At 44.8% G+C, this 21,177-nt stretch overlaps 1 protein-coding gene across 1 annotated transcript in view; it reads left to right on the forward strand.

Moving 5' to 3' along the window:
- Positions 1 to 15,549: 15,549 nt before the first annotated feature.
- Positions 15,550 to 21,177, forward strand: part of LOC124711419 (UDP-glycosyltransferase UGT5-like) — a 146,281-nt gene continuing 140,653 nt past the window's right edge. The window contains exon 1 of the mRNA XM_047241481.1: positions 15,550 to 15,662. The gene's annotated coding sequence lies outside the window, so the exon portion shown is untranslated. The remainder of the gene's footprint in view (positions 15,663 to 21,177) is intronic.

The raw sequence follows: 21,177 nt of genomic DNA on the forward strand, positions 1-21,177 counted from the left end.
AGTTGGTTCACTTTGTGATGATTCCCTATTTGGAATACCCTGAGGCTTAGTACACCCAAATTAGCCTTAACTAGTGTCATGATGGTGAACTGGGGTGGGTGGGAAAGGGGAAGAGATGGCAGGGTAAGGGTTGGGGAAGAGAATAGAGCTCTTCTGGCAGGATGTGCAGGGACTAGACGGAGCCACGACAAGACTGCCACCAGGTGCGGCGTCGAGTGGCTGTGAGACAGGGAGGTTGGGGGAAGGGGGAAGACAGGCAGGTGCATTGGTGGAGGCAGCAGACAACGACGGTGAGTGGACACGAATATGGAGAAGGTGATAGTACAGAGGAGCTAGAAAGTGTTGGGTGGAGGGTGTGGAGATAGTTGGTTACTGTAGGCTGAGGTTAGGATAATTTCAGGAGTGGAGAATGTGTTGTAAGGATAGCTCCCATCTGCACAGTTCAGGAAAACTGGTGGTGGAGAGGAGGATCTAAATGACCTGTGTTGTGAAGCAGCCATTGAACTCAAGCATGTTGTGTTCGAATACCACCCAGCTGTCCACCAGGATGAACAGCTATTGCCAGCCAAGAGCAAAGTAGACCAACCTGTAGCACAACCTGCAGCTGATCACAACATGCTTGACTTCAGTGGCTGCTTCACAACCCAGCTCATCTGGATCCTCCCCTTCAACACCAACTGTTCAACCACCCTACTTCCCTGTCCCCTCCAGATTGCTGCTTCCATTCCACGTGACAGTTGCATTTTGGTCCAAGCTGCCAGAGAAGGTGGTCATGTGTGCATGAGGTATGCTTGTATGAAAGAGTGTGTGTGTGTTTCCTTTTCTGAAGCAGGCTTTGGCTGAAAGCTAAATGTGTACCAGTCTTTTTGTTGTGTCTATCTACAATTCAGTGTGCCATCTCTATGATGAGTAACAATCTATCCTTTTGCTGATTTTTGTGATATTCCAGCCTCGAGTTTCCACTGTTAGAGACGTACAAAAGGAGGTGGTAACTTAGTCTTAATACTGCCATAATTAGTAACTGTTTAGGGTCATAGTTGGCTTTACTAGAATGAGAGAGGTACCACGCAATAAACTCAGTTCTGGTGTGGGTGACAGAGGGCTAGGACAAAATAAAATCAAACTTAGTGTAATTAACAGTAGTCAGTTTTTAAATCTATGTTTTATTATACTATAATGAAATCGATATTGTGAGACCGGAAGTCCACATGATAACTGCATTCTGGTCCAAGCTGCCAGGGAGGGCAGTCATGTGTGTTTCCTCTTCTGAAGAAGCATCTGGCTGAAAGCTAAATGTGTAAGAGTCTCTTTGTTGTGCCTGACTTCAATTCAGCACGCCATCTTTATGGCGAATAACAATCTACCCTTTTCTTTATATTGTTTGTTAGACCTCTGTTAGCCACAATTTCTCCAGGAATGAATGACACAAATATACATATACCTCTAATGCTTCACACTGGAGGATTAAATGTGGTGCAGTTTCATAAATTCTGTACTGCGCTGTCTCCACTCAGGGGCTTCTGTCTCTATACAAATTACACTTGCCACGGCCAGTCATTAGCCCTAATGAGAGTTAAGCCTGTCTCTTATTCAAGCCCAGAATTACAGAACTTCTCTAAAAATATGATTTCAGCATCATTAGTTTGACATGTTCTTGTTTCTGTTTTTTAGTCCAATGTTCTACATGCTACCTTCTGATCGAGCTACATAGTTTAGATTTTATCATTGCCTTAGTGATAGCTAAGATAGATCCTGGTTCAACGAATGGGGCCATCACCTCTGCTCTGATCAGCCTATCAGCTCGAATGGGAAAATATGTTGTTCACACTGATCTACACAGGGAGGAATGATCACCATGATAAAATAAGGGCAATCAGAGCTCGTACGGAAAGATATAGGTGTTCGTTCTTTCTGTGTGCTATACGAGATTGGAATAATAGAGAATTGTGAATGTGGTTCAATGAACCCTCTGCTAGGCACTTAAATGTGATTTGCAGAATATCTGTGTAGATGTTGATATAGATGCCTGCCACGAGAGGCCACCCTTACAATTACGCACATCTTGCTTGAAATCAACAGAACAGGTAATAAAATGAAATCAATCAGAAATATTGTAAACAGAGAGACAGGGAAAGAAGCCATAGAAGGTGCATTACCTCTGTTAAAAAGAGTGGGAACATTGTAAAAAGTAGTTCATGTGTAGCAGATATTTTTAATTACTAACATTTGAATATAACTGAGAAAAGTGGTGCAAACAGTTCAGAAGAGGAAGCAAAATAGTACACTTAAAAAACAGTATTGAGGACATTTTGTTAAATAAAAATTAATCTCAAATCCCCGTCTGTGTGCCTCTCCTTCCTGAAATAAAGAAGATTATCAAGACTCCAAAAAGTAAAAGTTCATAAGGGGTGGATAGTATCTCCAACAACACAGTAAAAAGCTGTGGCCCTATAATACGTGAATTTCTTAGTCACTTTTGTAAGACATCCTTAACTCATGGTGTTTTCCCAAGCACATTAAACTATGTCATTGTTGGGCCACTCTATAAGAATGGTGATGCCACAGATGTCAATAACTACTACCCAGTATCACACCTTACATCTTTTTCTAACATTTTTGAGAAGATAATGCACTCCAGGGTTGTCACCCACTTGTGAAATAATGAAGTAGATAGCCAGTTGAGTTTTGGGTTCCAAACAGGCCACTTTACTGAGTCAGCCAGTAACAAATTTCCTGAGCTCATAATAAAGTTTTTAAATGATAAATATCTCTAGTTGGGACCTTCTATAACATACAAAAGCTCTTTTATTGTGTCAGCCACAATATTTTATTAGAGAAATTAATATTGTATAGAAAGATCTGGTGGAATGTATATAATTTACAAGTAAAGGAGACAACTTACCCTATAGTACAGGTACTAAGTCGCCAACATGTACATAAAAAGGGGCTGAAAAACTTATGGGTAAGCGTTGTAGGGTTGCCGAATCTAATGATGCACACTACACCACATGTAATAAACACTATTTTTATTTCTCGTAAGCACACATATACAGTTGTTTACATTCTGAATTCTCAGTACACGTCCGTACACTTTCGCGCACGACCACAGACTGGGCAAAGAGCTTGCCAAAAACAAAGATATTAACCGCGACTTGGTCGATAGTCGCCACATTAGCCCCCCCCTAGAGTGTGGAGCACAAACATAAATATTGGGGCATACATGTAAAGGGAACACCCAGGGGGGAGGGAGAGGGTGTTTAATCAGAAACCATACCTTACATTACATTACATTAGTAATTGAAGTCTTCGAGCCAGCGAGGGGGGCGGATGGTCCTGCCTGACCGGGTGAATCCGCGTACAGCAGTTGAGGGATCTGGGGAGGGGATGGTGGGTTGTGAGGGGCCAGGATAGCGGATCTGAATGCCTGTGGCGGTACATAGGACTTTGACCGTTGATGGGTCAGTACCAACAGGCAAGGGGACAGACTGGAGGAGATGGATGTGAGTTAAGTTGTCACTGGGGAAGCTGGCTTGTTCGTAGAAGATGTACACATTACCCGGCTGCATAACAAAAAACACATTAGAGCTGCAAATAAGATCTGTGTTGACATTCACTACCACTTCCTGATACGGGTTGACAGAATCTCCACACGAGTCGTCATCGGTGACATCACACGCTCTGAGGCTGGTCCCTGATACATCACTGAATCCTAACAGGGGAGAGGCGAGGGGCTGCCTGTAGGAGGGTAAGTCATCACACGCATCACTCTGCCTAGGAATGTCACACGCACCTGTAGCACTGTCACACGACTGGGAGTGGGGAACGTCACACGTGTGGGAATGGGGAACGTCACACGTGTGGGAATGGGCGTCGCTCATCCACGGACTGTCGGTAGATGCCTCATGCGAGGTGGGTGCAGCAGGGGATGGGGTCTGACTGGGAGGGGTATCGGGCAGTTCTCCCAGAGTCCATGCAGGTTTGAGGCGGCAGACGGATACCGTTTGAGGCGTGCTGTTAATGAGCACTTTGAACGTGTTGGTACGCCGTGATATGACTCTGTGCGGGCCCATATATGGAGGTCTGAGTGGCGGTCGGATGGTGTCATCACGCACCACGACGTGAGTGCACGACGCCAAGTCCTTATGCAGAAATACAGGAGGGGGCGTGTGTGGTCGAGGAGGCGGCACGCGGATGTTAGCAATTAGCTCCTTGACCTGCCCGACGAATGTCGAGTCGCAGATTTGATCTGGAGGAAGTGAAGGCTCGACTAACTCTGCTGGGAGTGTGAGGGGTTCTCCATACAGTACCTCTGCCAGGGATGCGCCAAGGTCCTCTTTGTACGCGGCCCGAACACCTAACATTACCCACGGTAAGGCATCGGCCCACTCACCTCCGTGGCACGTCAGGGAAGCTTTAAGCGTTCGGTGCCAGCGTTCCACAAGCCCATTGCTCTGGGGGTGGTATGCTGTAGTCCTAAATCGTTTCACCCCACACAGTTCACAAAGCTGTCGGAAGAGGGCAGACTCGAACTGGCGGCCCTGGTCGGTGGTGACAGAGACTGGGCAGCCGAAGCGCGAGATCCACATTAACACCAGGGCTCGGGCCACTGCATCGGCTGTGATAGTAGTGAGAGGAATTACCTCTACCCAGCGGGTAAACCTGTCAATTGCGGACAGTATGTAACAGAAGGGGCCTGAGGGGGGTAAGGGCCCGATGATATCGATGTGTATGTGCTGGAATCTTCTTTTTGCCACATCGAACGTACCCATGGGGGGCTGTGCATGACATCCTACTTTTGCGCGCTGACAAGCCACACATGCTCGTGCCCAACTGCGACACTGTTTTATTACCCCGGGCCAAACAAAACGTTCAGATACCAGACGTGCGGAGGCGCGAATGCCAGGGTGTGCCAAGTCGTGGATACTATTAAATATGTCCCGGCGGAGAGGTGCAGGAATCACCGGGCGTATGCGTCCTGTTGAAATGTCGCACCAGATTGGTGATGAAAACCCAGGAAGTGTCCGTAACTCTAGTTTGAGTCCTGTTTTGATATCGGAAAGCAATGCTGCGAGTTCAGTATCCTCTGTCTGCAATTTAGGGAGCTCACTGAGGTCCAGTTGTGAAGATAAAACCGACACCCGAGACAGAAAATCAGCGACGACATTGTCTGCGCCTCTGACGTAACGTATGTCATTCATAAACTTACATATAAGGTCCATATGCCTAAAACGTCTCAGGGATGAGTCCTTACCTGGGTTACGGAAACCGTAAACCAATGGCTCGTGGTCGGTAAATACCACGAGATGGCGACCTTCGATATTGTCTTGGAAATATTTGATAGCAGCGTAAATAGCAAACAGTTCCCGGTCGAAGGTCGACCATTTACGTTGGGAAGCGGTCAGTTTGTGGGAGAAAAATCTGAGCGGCTGTACAACAGAACCCACGGATTGCTGAAGTACTGCCCCCACTGCTGTATCACTTGCGTCTGTAGTAAGCGAGATGGGAGCATCAGGAATGGGGTGAGCAAGCGTAACAGCTGTCTGTAAGGCTGACTTTAGATTATCAAATGCGCGACGCATATCTGGAGTCCACGTGACCGCCCGAGACCCTGATGTGTTTTTTCCTGCGAGGGCATCCGTCAGTGGGGCTTGCATGTCGGCGGCGCGGGGAATATGTTTACGGTAGTAATTTACCGTTCCAAGGAAGCGGCGGAGGCCCTGAAAATCTTTGGGCAAAGGCACCGTACTAATGGCCTCCACCCGTTCAGTTAGGGGGCGGATGCTGTCACCCGAAACTCTGTGGCCCAGAAAAGTGACACTGGTGCGGCGGAGTTGTGACTTAGTATTGTTCACTGCGATACCGTTTGCTTTTAATAGTTGGAGCACTGTATTTAAATGTTGTTCATGTTCCTCGAGGGAGGAAGAAAAAATTAACAAGTCGTCCAGGTACGCATATGCAAAGTCCAGTTTTCCAACCAGCGAGTCGATGAACCGTTGCCACGTCTGTGCAGCATTTTTAAGGCCGAATGGCATAAACAAATACTCGAACAACCCGAACGGGGTGATGATAGCGGTCTTTTCAACGTCCTCAGGTGCCATTGGCAGTTGGTGGTACGCCTTATGACAATCGACTACACTGAAAATTTGTGCCCCATGCAGCTGGGAAGCAAAGTCTTGAATATTTGGGACGGGATAATTATCTAAAATTGTTCTGGCGTTAAGCGCCCGATAGTCACCGCAGAGGCAGAAAGTGTCATCTTTCTTAGGCACCAAATGAATGGGTGACGACCAACAACTAGAAGAAGGGCGGATAGTCTTATTATCTAAAAGTTCCTGAACAATAGCTTTGGCGTGTTTAAGTTTTTCCGGATTTAAACGCCTAGCCTTTGCACGTACCGGTGGGCCTTCTGTGGTATTTATTCTGTGGACAGTACCGTTATTGATCGCGAACACCGATGGGGATGCTGGACTAGCACCCGTTGCACTGTGACTAACCTGTAATGCACACGTGTGTGTGTCCAAGGCCGGCAGTTCAGCAGCAGTGGCGGTGATCCACTGGTAGTCCTTGTCGAAGAGCTCGGTGGGGTACCTGGTAGCGTCGCGGGTACAGCTTCCGTCCGGCAGTAGAAATGTCACGCGGCGTCGGCTGCAGGTGCGAGGAAGTGGTGCGGGGGTTGGGGGCGTGGCCGTGTGCGACAGCTGGGCGGTCTGCTTACGCGCGTCCGTGAGCTTGGCTTGCACGGCGGCGATGCGTAAGCGGAGGGCCCCATTGCTGTCCCGAAGTTCGTCGTTGTGTGATCTAAGAGAAAGCACTGCAACAGCAGTTTCCGCTAGCTCACACAGCAGAATGGCGCTTTCGGATGAGAGGGGTAAGATATCTGAACCGGTGGTACGGTCTCCCGAGTTAAAGGTTAGTGTACCTCGTTGTAGGTCGGGTGACAGTGCGTGGGCTAAGAGAAAATCTACCCCAAGCACGGGTTCATCCACATCCGCGATAACGAAAGTCCACTGTAAGGGCGTATTAATGTCCTGCAGTTTAAGGCTTAAATTCGTTATTCCATGAGAGCGGATCAGGGAATTATTGGCGGCTCGAAGCGGGGGGCAAGGCTGAAGCTCGAATTTAATACCTGCGGACAAAGGTATCACACTAACCTCGGCCCCCGTGTCGACTAGAAATGAAAGGCAAGACACTGCATCTTTCACGTACAAGCGTCCTGGCGCGTGAGGAGAAGAAGTATTTAGTGATAGGCGTCTGTGCGGTTCAACGCGGCCCGTAGCGCCTGAATTGGGTCGCGTTATTAGTTTGGGAACGCGCATGGAGAACGACAGTTCTTAGCCGCGTCGCCAAAGCGGGAGTGGAAATAACACCAAGCGGGGCGGCGCGTGGCGTCGCCCGTCGTGCCGGTTGAGGTCGAAGCGGCAGTGGAGGGGGACTTGTTTGTAGTTCCCTCCGACGGCGACGCTGCAGTAGTGCTGGTAGGAGAGGAGTTACTGCGGCGGTTGCCAGGCGGCGTTGGCTCCGCGCGCATGCGTGGAGCGAGTCGTGCGCACTCTGTACTGCAGGATGGGAACTGCCGCGCAGGTGTGCCAACCCCTGAGGCCTGAGGGCACCCTGGGGGGGCATGCGGGGGGGGCAGAATGTTGTAAACCTGGTCTGCGATCTTCAGTTTGGCATCTAGTGGGGCCGAAGTTACATGTAGAAGGTGAAGTTGAACTTGCGGGGGAAGTTTCAGCAACCAGATGGTCCAAAGTGTAATGTCCGGCATGTGATGCGTGTCAATAATAGCGCGGAGATGACGCCAGAGTTGCGACGGGGACCTGGATCCCAGCGATTCCTGACTGATGAGGCGGATAGCTTCCTCTGTCGATGTGGATAGTCGCTCGAGGATGGTGCGTCGGGCGAACGCATATTTGTCCGTAGCGGGGGGCGAAGCCACAATGTCGCATATCAGATCCAGTTCATAATGGAGGTGACACAGTAAGCATAGGAACTTCGAATTGTCGTCGGCGACGCCGTGTAGCTGCAGGACGTGGTCGACCAAGGTAAACCATGTGCGTGGGTGATCCTTGCGAAGGGGTGGTAGCTTCGGCCAACGGGTGGGAAAGTCTTGACATAAATGTTTATCAGAAACTGTCTCTCCCTGTCCATAGTTCTGCAACGTAATTGTCTCGGGTGCAGTAGCGGTGCACCAGCTTCCGCCACTGTCAGTGGCACGCGGCACGGTAGGCGCGGCTGGCTCGACCTCGGTCGAGAAATCAACGAATCGAGCGGTCGACGGAGTAACGCCGACGGGCGTAGAATGGACCGGCGCGGTAGAATCGACCGTAGTCGACCGATGTGCGGCGAATGAAGGAATACAGTTTCCGGGCCCCTCCCATACAGGTGCATTAAAATAGTTAAAATCACCTAATGTTTGTGGAACACACGCGGCAGGAACGGCGTGTGCCGTCGGAAACACTCGTAAAGCGGACGCTGGTGGTGTAGGGGGGGTTGGTGCAAAATCCGGAGTTCCGGCAGAAATATGAACTCTCCTGTCTTGAGCGTCCGGCTCGATTTGTACAGTCACTGATTCGGGTGGAAAATTCACACTTGCACTTGGGAAACCTGTAAACATAGTCACTGGGGTTTGAGCACATTGTGTCGGCTGTTGAGCACTCGGAACACGTGGCTGTGGAATTGTATAAACACTGTCCTGTTGAGTACAGCTAGTCGATGTGTTCGGAAACTGCGTAGAGCTATTGCGGACGCCCGGTGGATAATTGTAAAACCATGCCGAAGCGTCCGTTGGAACACTTAGTTGGCACGTGGTCGGTGTAGCAGGCGGCAAGCGCTCCATTGTGTACTGTTCGACGGTATAAGATTTCGTTGTAGCACTCGCGAACAAAATTCGGGGTCACCAGTATGGGTAGGCGTTGTAGGGTTGCTGAATCCAATGATGCACGCTACGCCACATGTAATAAACACTATTTTTATTTCTCGTAAGCACACATATACAGTTGTTTACACTCTGAATTCTCGGTACACGTCCGTACACTTTCGCGCGCGACCACAGACTGGGCAAAGAGCTTGCCAAAAACAAAGATATTAACCGCGACTTGGTCGATAGTCGCCACAAACTTTACTAGCTTTCATACAAATTCTTTTTCAAGCTGGAGTATGCATATGCAGATGTCTCTCTCTCTCTCTCTCTTTCTCGTGCACACACACACACACACACACACACACACACACACACACATGCTTTTCAGCTACACTGTGTCAGCTGAATACACGATGTTGGGACTATAGTTTCACAGGTAGACTCGGATGTGGGGTAGTGTCAGGTGGAGTAGGTGAGGGAGAAAAGAAGTGGGGAGAGGGAGGGAGGGTGGGGAAGGGTGGCTGACAGCTCAGAGGGAGGCAGAAGGCACAAGTGATAGTAATGTTGGGGGAGAGGCAGCATATGCACTGGACAGGAATATGACACTTGGACACTGGAGTGGGCAAAAAAATTTTTTCCGTGTACGTGGTCCAGTACGTGCTTGTTTATGTTCTTATTTAAGAAACAGAATGCAGAAAGTCACCCTAGGCTTTCGACTAATACACCAAGAGATCCTTTTTGTCCAACATGATATCTTTATTCCTTGTGTAATCCAAGGTTTATTTTTTGACTTCTGTGTGATTTGAGTTACCTTTAAGGGAAAACAGTTTTCAAAAGAGAAATTACTTTGGATTCCCAAAAGATTTGATCATTATACAAGAATCTTATTTGCATTTGCGAATATCGCCAAATGTTGGCTGCAGTATGCATCAGTGACAATGAAAATTTGAGCCAGGCCAGACTCGAACCAGGATCTTCTGCTTGATGCAAGTGGTCGCCTCGACCACGTGGGCCCCCCAAGAAAGTTAGTATTTCATGCCTAATAACTGGGCTTCGACTTTAATCATACACCTCTTCCTGTATGGAACTCACAGTAACTGTGTGAGTATAAGATGAAGGCAAAAGTGGAAGTTTGGGTCAGTCTGGGGAATGTTGTCAGATGGCAGAGGTAGTGAAGGCAACCACTCACATCAAGCGGAAGGTCTGTGTTCGAGTCCTGGCGTGGCACAAATTTTCATTGTCACCAGTGCATAGTGTAGCCAACATTTAGCCATATTCACAAATGCAAAAATGATTCTGGTTTTTCATATAGCATTTGCTCGCTGTACTGCAAGTACATTAGAGTAACAGAGGCACTGCATTTTAGTATAGTGTTTGATCATCGGCCCACTACTGTTCTTGGTTTATGTTAACGATCGATCATTTTATCTGAATGAGGAGGCAGAATTAGCCCTGTTGGCAGATGACACAAGCATTGTTGTGAAGGTGAATAAACAACCACCAACAGCAAAATTAGTAAATGATGTTTTTGTCAAAGATACTGAATGCCTTTGCACAAAAAGGCAAAAATATCCCACACCCTTTATTAATTTAATATGTCAACATGAAATGATAAACAAGGTAGAAAATTATAAGTTCTTAGTTGTGCATGTAGATGAAAAATTGTAGTGGAAATACCTTATAGTAGACCTGATAAAACATTTAGGTTTCGCTACTTTTCCCATAAAAATACTTGCCTACTTTGGGGATATAGAAACACATTTTCATTCATTAAGCCAACAAATTTTTATTCTTTGATGCTGACACTCAATTAAGCTGCAACTTTCACCCATAGCTTTCCTTGAATATCATGAGAATAATACAGACTGCCTTTCACATTCCACTAATGCGTTTATGTGTAAACTACACCAATGAGTTTCTCACAATCTACATGCATGATGCTTGAGATTGTGGTGGACTTTGTACTAGCAACAAGCAACTGCAAGTGACAAATCCCCTTCTATCCAAACCGGTGATCGGCCATGTTTAAGGTGCATAATCTTGCGTTTTACTAAAAGTCAAATGTAGATCCCCACCAGCTACACAGCTCGTTAAGGCATCAGCCCCTGTTGGTGATACTTCAGGAAGGCAGCAAGTTACACATTTAGCTTCCTGTGTGTGATTTTATAGTTAATTCTTAAGTTAGTGGTAGGAGGTTGTATAGGATGTGAGCATCCTCTGTGTGGGAGAGAAGGGGAGCTGGCTGCAGTTTGTGAACAGCTGAAGACGCTTTTGGCCACGGTCAGCCATCTTCAGGCTGCCGTTTTGGGGTGTATCGACGGCTGAGAATAATGTGCGTCGCATGGGACACCTCGAGTGTTGCTCGTTTAGTGCACAGGCTCTGCTGCCAGGACACCTCACAGGCTATGATATGCTGCGGATCCACCCTCACAGCGTGGTGGGTGGTGGATGGTAACAAATTTGCATTGCTCGAGGCGGATAGTCAGTGTGGCAGCTGGCTGTCTGGGCTCACTCATTCACCCTGTCAGTGGACATGCGGTCGTTCCTTCAGCAGGGTCCGAGCAGTCCTTCAGCAGGGTCTGAGCAGGCACACGGTATCAGTAGTTTGCTAATTATCGGGAGCTCCATTGCCAAGGTCATTACTTAGCATTAGAGAAATATCTTTCAGGGCCAGCAAGAAATCCATTGTGCACTCAGTTTGTCTGCCAGAAGACCTTATCTGAGATGTGGAGGAGGTTCTGCCCACTGTTGTCGAACACGCAGAGTGCAGTCCGTCTGCAAGTTGTGACTCACATCAGCACCAGTTATGTCTGTTGCCTGGGTTGTGAGTTCATACAGGTGGCTGACAGAAGTGGCGAAGACTGCTGGCCTCGCGTGCGGAATGCAAACGGAGCTCACAATCTGCACGACTGTTGCCAGAACTGGTTGGGGTCCTTCGGTTTGGAACTGAGTGGAAGGTCTCAACCAAAGGTTCCGTCGATTCTGTCACTGTCTTGGCTGCAGATTTATGGACTTGTGTTATAGGGTGGAGAATTGCAGGACTCCCCTTGACAGGTCAGTGGGAAACTACACAAAGGAAGCTGCTACTCGGGTGGCAGAGTAATTGTGGAGAGCACATGGGTTTTTTTTAGGCTAGGCACTAGTTTGACATAATCTGACTGACGCTCGTCAGAGAATGGGCTCAGACTGCTTACAAAGTAAAGGCACTTCAACTGTCACAACTGTAACAGTAAAGTGTTGAAGTGTTCGTAAAGAACTTCCTGAATTTACTGTCCTCCAGAGAAATTGTTGTGCTGAAATTATTCTTGGAACCGAGAGCTGTCTGAATCCCGAAGTAGAAAGCTCTGAAACACTTAACGAGGTGTGGAACGTACGTCGAAAAGACAGATGAGACACCAATTGAAGGGAATGTTCATTTCAGTCGACAAAAATAGTGCCACTCGAGGTCGAAATTGACTCTGACAGTGAAGTTATCTGGATGCGTGTAACATGTGTAGGAGAAGTCAAGTTAATTGTCGAATATTTTTACCCATCGCCCGATTTTTTTTTTAAATTCATTCCAATTGATCCGTAGTGAGGAGGTCCTCCAGGATGTGGAACATGTCAGAAAAACAACAATACATGACAAATATTTACAACTAAAACAATTAAGCTAATGTACCATTTCACAGGTCCCAAGTGGAATGATTGTCATTTTATAATGAACACTATATGAAAGAGTCATTTTACATATACCAATGCACTGAATTTAAAATAAAAAAGTTTTTTATTTATTTATAAGGTAATAAACATGTAATACAACTACTATAATACTTATTTACAATGAACACATTACTGCACTGAAATGGTGCAAGAAGGAGTTGGCCACCAATAAATCCTTTAGGCTTCTCTTAAACTGAATTTCATTGGTTGTTAAGCTTTTTATGGCTGCTGGCAAAGTTATTGAAAATGTGTGTTCCTGAATAATGCACACCTTTTTGTACAAGACAAAGTGACTTTAAATCCTTGTGAAGGTTATTCTTATTTCTAGTATTGATTCCATGAATTGAGCTGTTGGTTTGAAAAAGTGATATATTTTTAATGACAAATTTCATTAAGGAATAAATATACTGGGAAGCAATAGTTAGTATACCTAGATCACTAAACAGGCTTCTGCAGGATGTTCTTGAGTTCACACCACATATAACTCTTACTGCACGTTTTTGTGCCCGGAAAACTTTAGCTTGGCTTGATGAATTACCCCAAAAAATAATCCCATATGACATTATGGAATGAAAGTAAGCATAGTATGCCAGCTTTTTCATTTTTATATCCCCTATGTCTGACAAAATTTGCTTTGAAAACAGAGATTTGTTAAGACGCTTCAGCAGTTCTGTGGTGTGCTCCTCCCATTTGAATTTATTATCAAGTTGTAATCCCAAGAATTTAACACCGTCCACTTCTTCTATCTTCTTATCATCGTATGTTAGACATATAATCGTGGGACACCCCTTACAAGTTCTGAACTGCATGTAGCGTGTTTTTTCAAAGTTTAGTGACAAGGAATTGGCTAGGAACCAGTGATTAATGTCCACAAATATTTTATTAGCTGTTCTTTCTAAGACTACACTTGATTTGCTATTTATTGCAATGTTTGTATCATCGGCAAACAAAACGAACCTGGCATCTGGTAATGTTACTGATGAAAGGTCATTGATATACACAAGAAAAAGTAAGGGGCCCAAAATGGAACCTTGTGGGACCCCACATGTAATTAGATCCTGTTGTGGCAGTTTTGGAATCTTTAGAAGAAAGTCTACGCTCAGTAGCTCGGAAATACCCAGATCATGCAGACGACTTTAACTCACCGAGTGCAGACTGGGACATAATTGGACAGAATTTGGCACGATAACTCTCAGGAGGACATCCACCAATTCTGTCAATCAACGCCAAACCGACTAACTGCTTGCGTAAGGGCCGGAGGTGGACTGGCTGAGTTTGTTGAGCTCATCCTCTGGAATGAATAATAATTTTTCTGAAATTTTAATCATGTGGTTGTCTATACATGTACATCGCATCTACCAATTTCTGTACATAACTTGTCAATTTCTTTTTCAGTTTAGGGTGTAACTAGGCGAAAAGTGAATGTCGATATATTTAGTCGATTGCGGTATGCTCAGGGCCGTTTCTACCTTTAGGCAAGACTATGTGGCCGCCTAGGGCGGCAACATTTTAGGGTCGACAAAGGGCAGAAAATTAATTTCAAATCAAACAACGAAAAAGTTGAGCAAATGAGGAGAGAAAAATGAAAAACAGGAAAACTTAAATCACCGAATACTTTAACGAAAGTAAATACGTTCCCTCTACCTTCCTAAAAACGAAAGCAGCCGCTATGGATACAGAGTACAAAATGGAAACATACATGAACTTGATTCGTCGAATGTGTGAACTGTATCACGACTATCCAGTAAAAGTAGGATGAATCTCAATCATACTTGTCATGAAATAGGTATAACATAAGAATAAAGTACTGCGATTCGGAGTATTACTTCTGATATATTTTAAATGTTACTCATTTATTTATTTATTTTATTTTTTGAGTTCTGTAGATCCATTTGAGAATATATCTCTGGATATAGAACGGGTTAAATTTTGACAAATATGAGGCAACACATAAAAACAGGGCTACATTTTGATTTTGTACTGAAATTTCATTCTGATTCTGCAAAGCAAAAAATGTGAAGCCAAAAATTTGTTGTACAGGAGAAGGAATATTCGAAGTTCAGTAACTTTGCATGCGGAAACAGTTATTTAATGATCGGTATGCCTCCCATCAATACAACATAGCTTGCCGGAGTGGCCGAGCGGTTCTAGGCGCTACAGTCTGGAACCGCGCGACCGCTACGGTCGCAGGTTCGAATCCTGCCTCGGGCATGGATGTGTGTGTTGTCCTTAGGTTAGTTAGGTTTAATTAGTTCTAAGGTCTAGGGGACTGATGACCTCTGAAGTTAAGTTCCATAGTGCTCAGAGCCATTTGAACCAATAAAACATGACCACATCTTTACGTGTCCATTTTATTGCAATTAAATAAAATAAGTAATCGATTGAAAATTTGGTTGCACTGGTATATTCAGTTGAGTTCTATTCGGAAATATTCAGCAGATTCTCCTATTATGTCGGAAAATTTCAAAGATTTGAGGACCAAAAATAAGTTTTGAAGGAATCGGCGACAAAGCATGAAAATTGAGAACTGTGCCAAGAAAATGAGGAAGTTTTGTCACCTTAGTTTAATTATTGAATCTGTAAGTGTAATAGGAGATTTTCGTTGTTGTGCAATTGGATGTTGGTCGTGGTGGCACAGGGAGGGGGGGGGGGGCTTATCAAGGATACTGATGGCAGTAAAAAAGAGGATATCATTTTCAGTTATCGTCCATGGCGGCAAAACACCTAGCAACGGCCCTGGATTTGTTTGAGGTCCTAGCTGCCTCGCCCAGTATTGTTCAGATATTTCCTGTCTCTCAACCGGCGTAAACAGACGGAGAAGCTCCTTCCACTGTGACTGCGTGGTTGAGCGTCCTCTCTCTGTCCCTACCAGCAACCATGTCGCGCGTAGCGAGACTAGACTCGCTTTGAGATATTCGCAGCGTCTGTGAGGCCATCTGGCGCGAGAAAGCCGCAGCTGTTTCCCCCCACCCACTGTCCAGTCACATTACAGCGGAAGACATTCGGCACAAGGTCACCATCTGATTCAGTTGTGGGCAGGAAGCTCCTGTTGATGCTTTGAGAGGAGCAGCGAAGCACCTAGCGTGTTTCTCCAGAAAAGGTTTGTGGCGTCATGCACGAGAGCTGCCCTGTTTGTTTGTTGCGCGACCTGCGTGTTCTCAAGACTATTGTGCTACGGTGGCAACCACTCATTGCGTCTGACTGTTTGCCCACAATAAGAGTTCACATCACCATCCGGGAATCCAGATTAGCGTGTTTCCTGATCGTCTCCTCAAAAGACGTACGCCGGGATGATTTGTTTATATCTAACGCGTGCGATTTCCCGCTTCGTCCCTCTTACGTTACGAGTTTTCCAACAGTCTCTAGTGACCCACTAGCCGAGGGAACATATTCTAAATCTTAGTAGTTCCGTCATATGAGACTTTACAGGATTCTAAACAGCGCCAGTTTCCGTCGAATACTTATTTTTAGGTACTTGACGACAGACAAAAATCTACTAAGGGTATCATGACAATATACAAGAGTTAGTGGGAAAATGATTTCACCAATTCCAACAGCTTTGAAAATCTAACGTTGCAACACAGATTAGAAGAAGTTGAAGGACTATTACCACTCTCTAAAAGAAAGACAACTGTCACAAAAATAATCAATGCTTATGAGCGCGAAGTGGTAACAGTTTAGAGATGCAAAAACAAAATGTGCGCCTTAGAGCTGGTAATGTCAAACCTTTTGTAAACGCAGTGACGCAATGTGCAAAAAACACAAAGAGTGCGTCCGATGTAAAACACCGAATTTGGTCTGGCGAGACCATTATTGCACTGTTCGTTATTGGCATTGGACGACGTGTTTACTCGTGGAGAGAGGAACACCAATAGAAGCGTAACAATCCACACTGTTTCCTGCTAATTACGGAGCATTTATCTGCTTTTCATGTGGTGAATTTCAGTATGTCCTCTAAGGAAATTAAGATTCAAACTGTTGTGGATGTCTCAGATAACTGTACAACATATTAGGGATATTGACCGCCTGCTTTATCCCGTTCGGGAACACATCTGTGACACAGTTGTTGAGAATATACAAGATCAGTCCACGTTTGGAATCGCATTTTTGCCAAACATTGCTTGTGGAAGTACATTGTCAGAGACTTGTAGCTGCACACTTAACTCCTCTTCTTGCCAAAATTAGATTCACTAGGCAGTGCAGATCCTTTCTCCTTCTACTATTGCATGTCTAAAAATTGAACTTTTTGAGTCATTGCTAAAAAATAATAAATTAACTTTGCCATAGTTATTGTGGTTATTATTTCCAAATAGTTATATGGGTGCCATCTCTGTGTTGGCCAGTCGTCGTCAGTTGTTTATAATATCATGTTGATAATTATTTCTTTAGGTTAGTCTAATCACAAACGAATAAAACACATTTTTCGTGCCATATGCGCTTCGGCTTTATTATTTGCAAGGCATCTTCAAGGCCGTAGAATAATACTCGTACACATTTTTGTATATACTATTTTGATTTACATTTTTGCCATTTTATGCTGAGATTATGAACAGTTCTGGCACTTTATATAATATTAAGCAAGTAACCTGGCGTTACAGGTTGTCTAACAGCTTCCAGGAGCAAAAACGATTTTATCTTCAATATTTCGTATAATTATTCACCGAATTAAAAAAAAAATAAAATCGTTACCTCATGGAGAGTTATATCTTATGTGAAAGGTTCAACACAGTATAACCATTACCGTTAGAAACTATGTTTGTGTCTTGAAGCAGTTCAACTTACTGCACAGATATACCTAGATTACATACATCCGGTATTTGAAAATGAGAACGCTTTTTAAACTTACAACAAACTTTACGCACAATTTTAAACGTTTTCTGCGTTGCACGCTTAACGTCAAATTTTTAACACATTAACTCTTTTGTAAAGTAATCAGACGTTCGAAACTGAATTACAGATGGTAAGTCGATTCTTTAAAAAATCAGGGATTTACTGATTTATTTATAATAAAGGATCTTATAAAATGAATTGCATTCTGTTCTTCATGGATAACCGTATCATCTGCAAAAGCATAGCGTCCTCTGCTCTAGATACCTCATTACGTTTGTCGTCTGGATACGTTCTAAGATTCTACAACAAATGAGCATCAGGATATTGTACGGTAGTTTTGTGAATGACTCCTGCTACCCTTCTTGTTCCTGTAACGGATAAAACCTGTGCTTTCTTTCAACTAATTGGCACGATTTCCTTGTTCGAATGATCCTTGGTAGACTATGGGTACTAGAGGGCTAACTAGCCACAACGTATAGAATCTGATAGGACTTCCATAGGGCCCTGGAGCTATTTTAAGTTTTAGCGATTTCAGCCGTTTCTCAACAACAGTGGCACTAACATCTATATCACTCATTTTTTAAGTGGAGCGCAAATCAAACTGAAACAAAACCGTTGGATTTTCATTTTGTAAAGGACCATTTTAAAATGGTCTTAAGCGTCTCTGCTTTCGCTTTAATATCCTCAACTTCAGTCCCTGCTTCGTCCATGAGTATCTGGATAATGAAGAAACGTAAAGATTGTACTTGGCGTGTGACTTCCTGATTCCCTTGTCTCCCTTTCCATTTAAGTCGGTTAAGACATGTCCACACGCTCCCTCTTTCCTCGTATACAATCACAGACGCACGGAAATAAAAGGGCACGCACAAAAATTTACGGGAAGAGCGCGATACACACAGCGATTATCTTGTCTATACGTTGCCTCATTGCGCAAGCAGTCCGTCTCTGCTAGAGAGCTTGTGCTGCGTTTATTGTGATAATAATGCGGCAGGAAAAACGCAAGAGCGACTGTAGGTAAAAAAAAAAAAAATGGCTCTGAGCACTATGTGACTTAACTGCCGAGGTCATCAGTCACCTAGGACTTAGAAGTAATTAAACCCAACTAACCTAAGGACATCACACACATCCATGCCCGAGGCAGGATTCGAATCTGCGACCGTAGCGGTAGCTCAGTTCCAGACTGTAGCGCCTAGAACCGCACGGCCCCTCCGGCCGGCGACTGTAGGTAAAGAAGTATCTTAATAACGGAGTCGGTCACAGCGAGATTTTAGATTTTCTGTTTGGGAAACTGCAGCGATAAGGTTGGCAATAACATTCCGTTAGCTGGCAATCGGCGACTCATATACCCCTCTGAACTATTTATTTTGCATTTCAGAACGAAGAATTTCGGTGAATATTCCTGTAAGTGAGAAATACTTAAGGAAGGTTCTTAGTCATTACGTGAAGAATAACTAACTTTGAATGTATTTGTATTTTATTTTGTAAAAAATGTTGTTTACAAAACTTTTTGTCATGAAATATTAAATGTAGATTAACATCCTCAGACTCTTCACTCGACAAGTTTGGTAATTTCATAGACGCCAGAACACACAATAACGGAGGCTATGTTTCTCAATTTCGTATTTTTTGCATCACACTGTCCTTCATTCGTGTTTCTAGTAGTTTATGGAAGAGCTGCACATACCTCATTATTTCTTTTGTTCAAATGTTAGGCTCGTCAATTGTTGTGCTTTTAAGTCACCATAGCACGAATATTTATCCAAAGTTTTCGTATGTTCTTTTGATAAATTTCTTGCTTATTTTTTCTCTGTTTTCCTATTCGAAACTTATTGTGTCTTACACTGAAGCGCCAAAGAAACTGGTGTAGGCATGCGCTTTCAAATACAGAGATATGTAAACAGGCAGAATACGGCGCGTAGGTCGACAACGCCTATATGAGAAAAGAAGTGTCTGGCGCAGTTGTTAGATTGGTTACTGCTGCTACAATGGCATGTTATGAAGATTTAATTGAGTTAGATCGTGGTGTTATAATCGGCACATGAGCGATGGGACACAGCACTCCCTAAGTAGCGATGAAGTGGGGATTTTCCTGTACGACCATATCATGAGTGTACCGTGAATATCAGGAATCTGGTAAAACATCAAATCTCCGATATCGCTGCGGCCGGAAAAAGATCCTTCAAGAACAGGCCCAATGACGACTGAAGAGAATCGTTCAACGTGACAGAAATGCAACCCTTCCACAAATTGCTGCAGATTTAAGTGTTGGGCCATGAACAAGTATCAGCGTACGAAACATTCAACGAAACATCGTCAATAAGGGCTTTCGGAGCCGAAGGCCCACTCCTGTACCCTTGATAACTGCACGACACAAAGCTTTATGCCTTGCCTGGGCCTGTCAGACCGACATTGGACTGTTGATGGGTGGAAACGTGTTGCCTGGTCGGAAAGTCTCATTTCAAATTGTATCGAGTGGATAGACGTGTAGATGTATGGAGACAACCTCGTTAATCCATGGACACTGCATTTCAGCAGGGGTCTGTTCACGCTGGTGGAGGCTCTGTAATGGTGGGGGAGAATGCAGTTGGAGTGATATGGGACCCCTGATTCGTATAGAAACGACTCTGACAGGTGACACGTACGTAAGCATTCTGTCTGATCATCTGCACCCATTCTTGTCCATTGCGCATTCCGACGGACTTTGTCAATTCCAGCAGATCAAAGCGACACCCCAACACGTCCATAATTGCTGCAGGAACACTCTTCTGAGTTTAAACACTTCCACTGGCCACCAACGTCTCCAGACATGAACGTTATTGAGCATATCTGGGGTGCCTTGCAACGTGCTGTTCAGAAGAGATCTTCACCGCCTCGTACTCTCATGGATTTCCAAAAAATATGTTCAAATGTGTGTGAAATCGTATGGGACTTAACTGCTAAGGGCATCAGTCCCTAAGCTTATACACTACTTAAACTAAATTATCCTAAGGATAAACACACACACCCATGCCCGAGGGGGGACTCGAACCTCCGCCGGGACCAGCCGCACAGTCCATGACTGCAGCGCCCCACATGGATTTACAGAGAGCCCTGCCTGATTCATGGTGTCAGTTCCCTCCAGCACTACTTCAGACATTAATCGAGTGCACGCCATGAGGTGTGGAAAAAATGCATGCTCGCAGGGGCCCTACACGGTATTAGGGAGGTGTACCAGTTTCTTTGGTGTATTCTTTAAAGTAACATGATAGTAGACTTTTTATCTGATACTTGAAGCTCAAGGCATCCCATCTCAAATTTTTATTCAAGTAACCTTTGTGTGTAATCATCTACTGTATAAATTTAAGCGTGCTTCCTTTGGAGTTAACATACATTACTGCACACAAATCTCTTCACAGCTTAACTTCAACACCTATACAACCAAACAAACATGCGTCCCAGCTGCCAGTCGCTTGCTAAAAAGCGTCAAAATTCGCACCAAAGACGGGAAGCAATGCGCCTTCCGCACGACTTCCGTTTACAGGAAATTAAGCGTGCAAAAATGTGCATCGTGTTGACGCATCTGTAGTGTACCTAGTTGGTGATGATGACGCTGCCCTTTCAGTTGGTGTCCACGAAGTTTTCACGTGGAGGGAATGTTGCCAGCCACATTACCCAAGCAGGTACATCAGTTCAGCAGCAACAAACACCACTATTATGACCAGGTGAAACTACGATCGTCTGGACGTAACTGCGGTTTCTTTGGTTGCTCTGGGAGAATGTTGATCGGAACTACAACATACGAAATA

This window comes from Schistocerca piceifrons, chromosome 8 (assembly GCF_021461385.2).
Source record: "Schistocerca piceifrons isolate TAMUIC-IGC-003096 chromosome 8, iqSchPice1.1, whole genome shotgun sequence".
NCBI lineage: Eukaryota > Metazoa > Arthropoda > Insecta > Orthoptera > Acrididae > Schistocerca > Schistocerca piceifrons.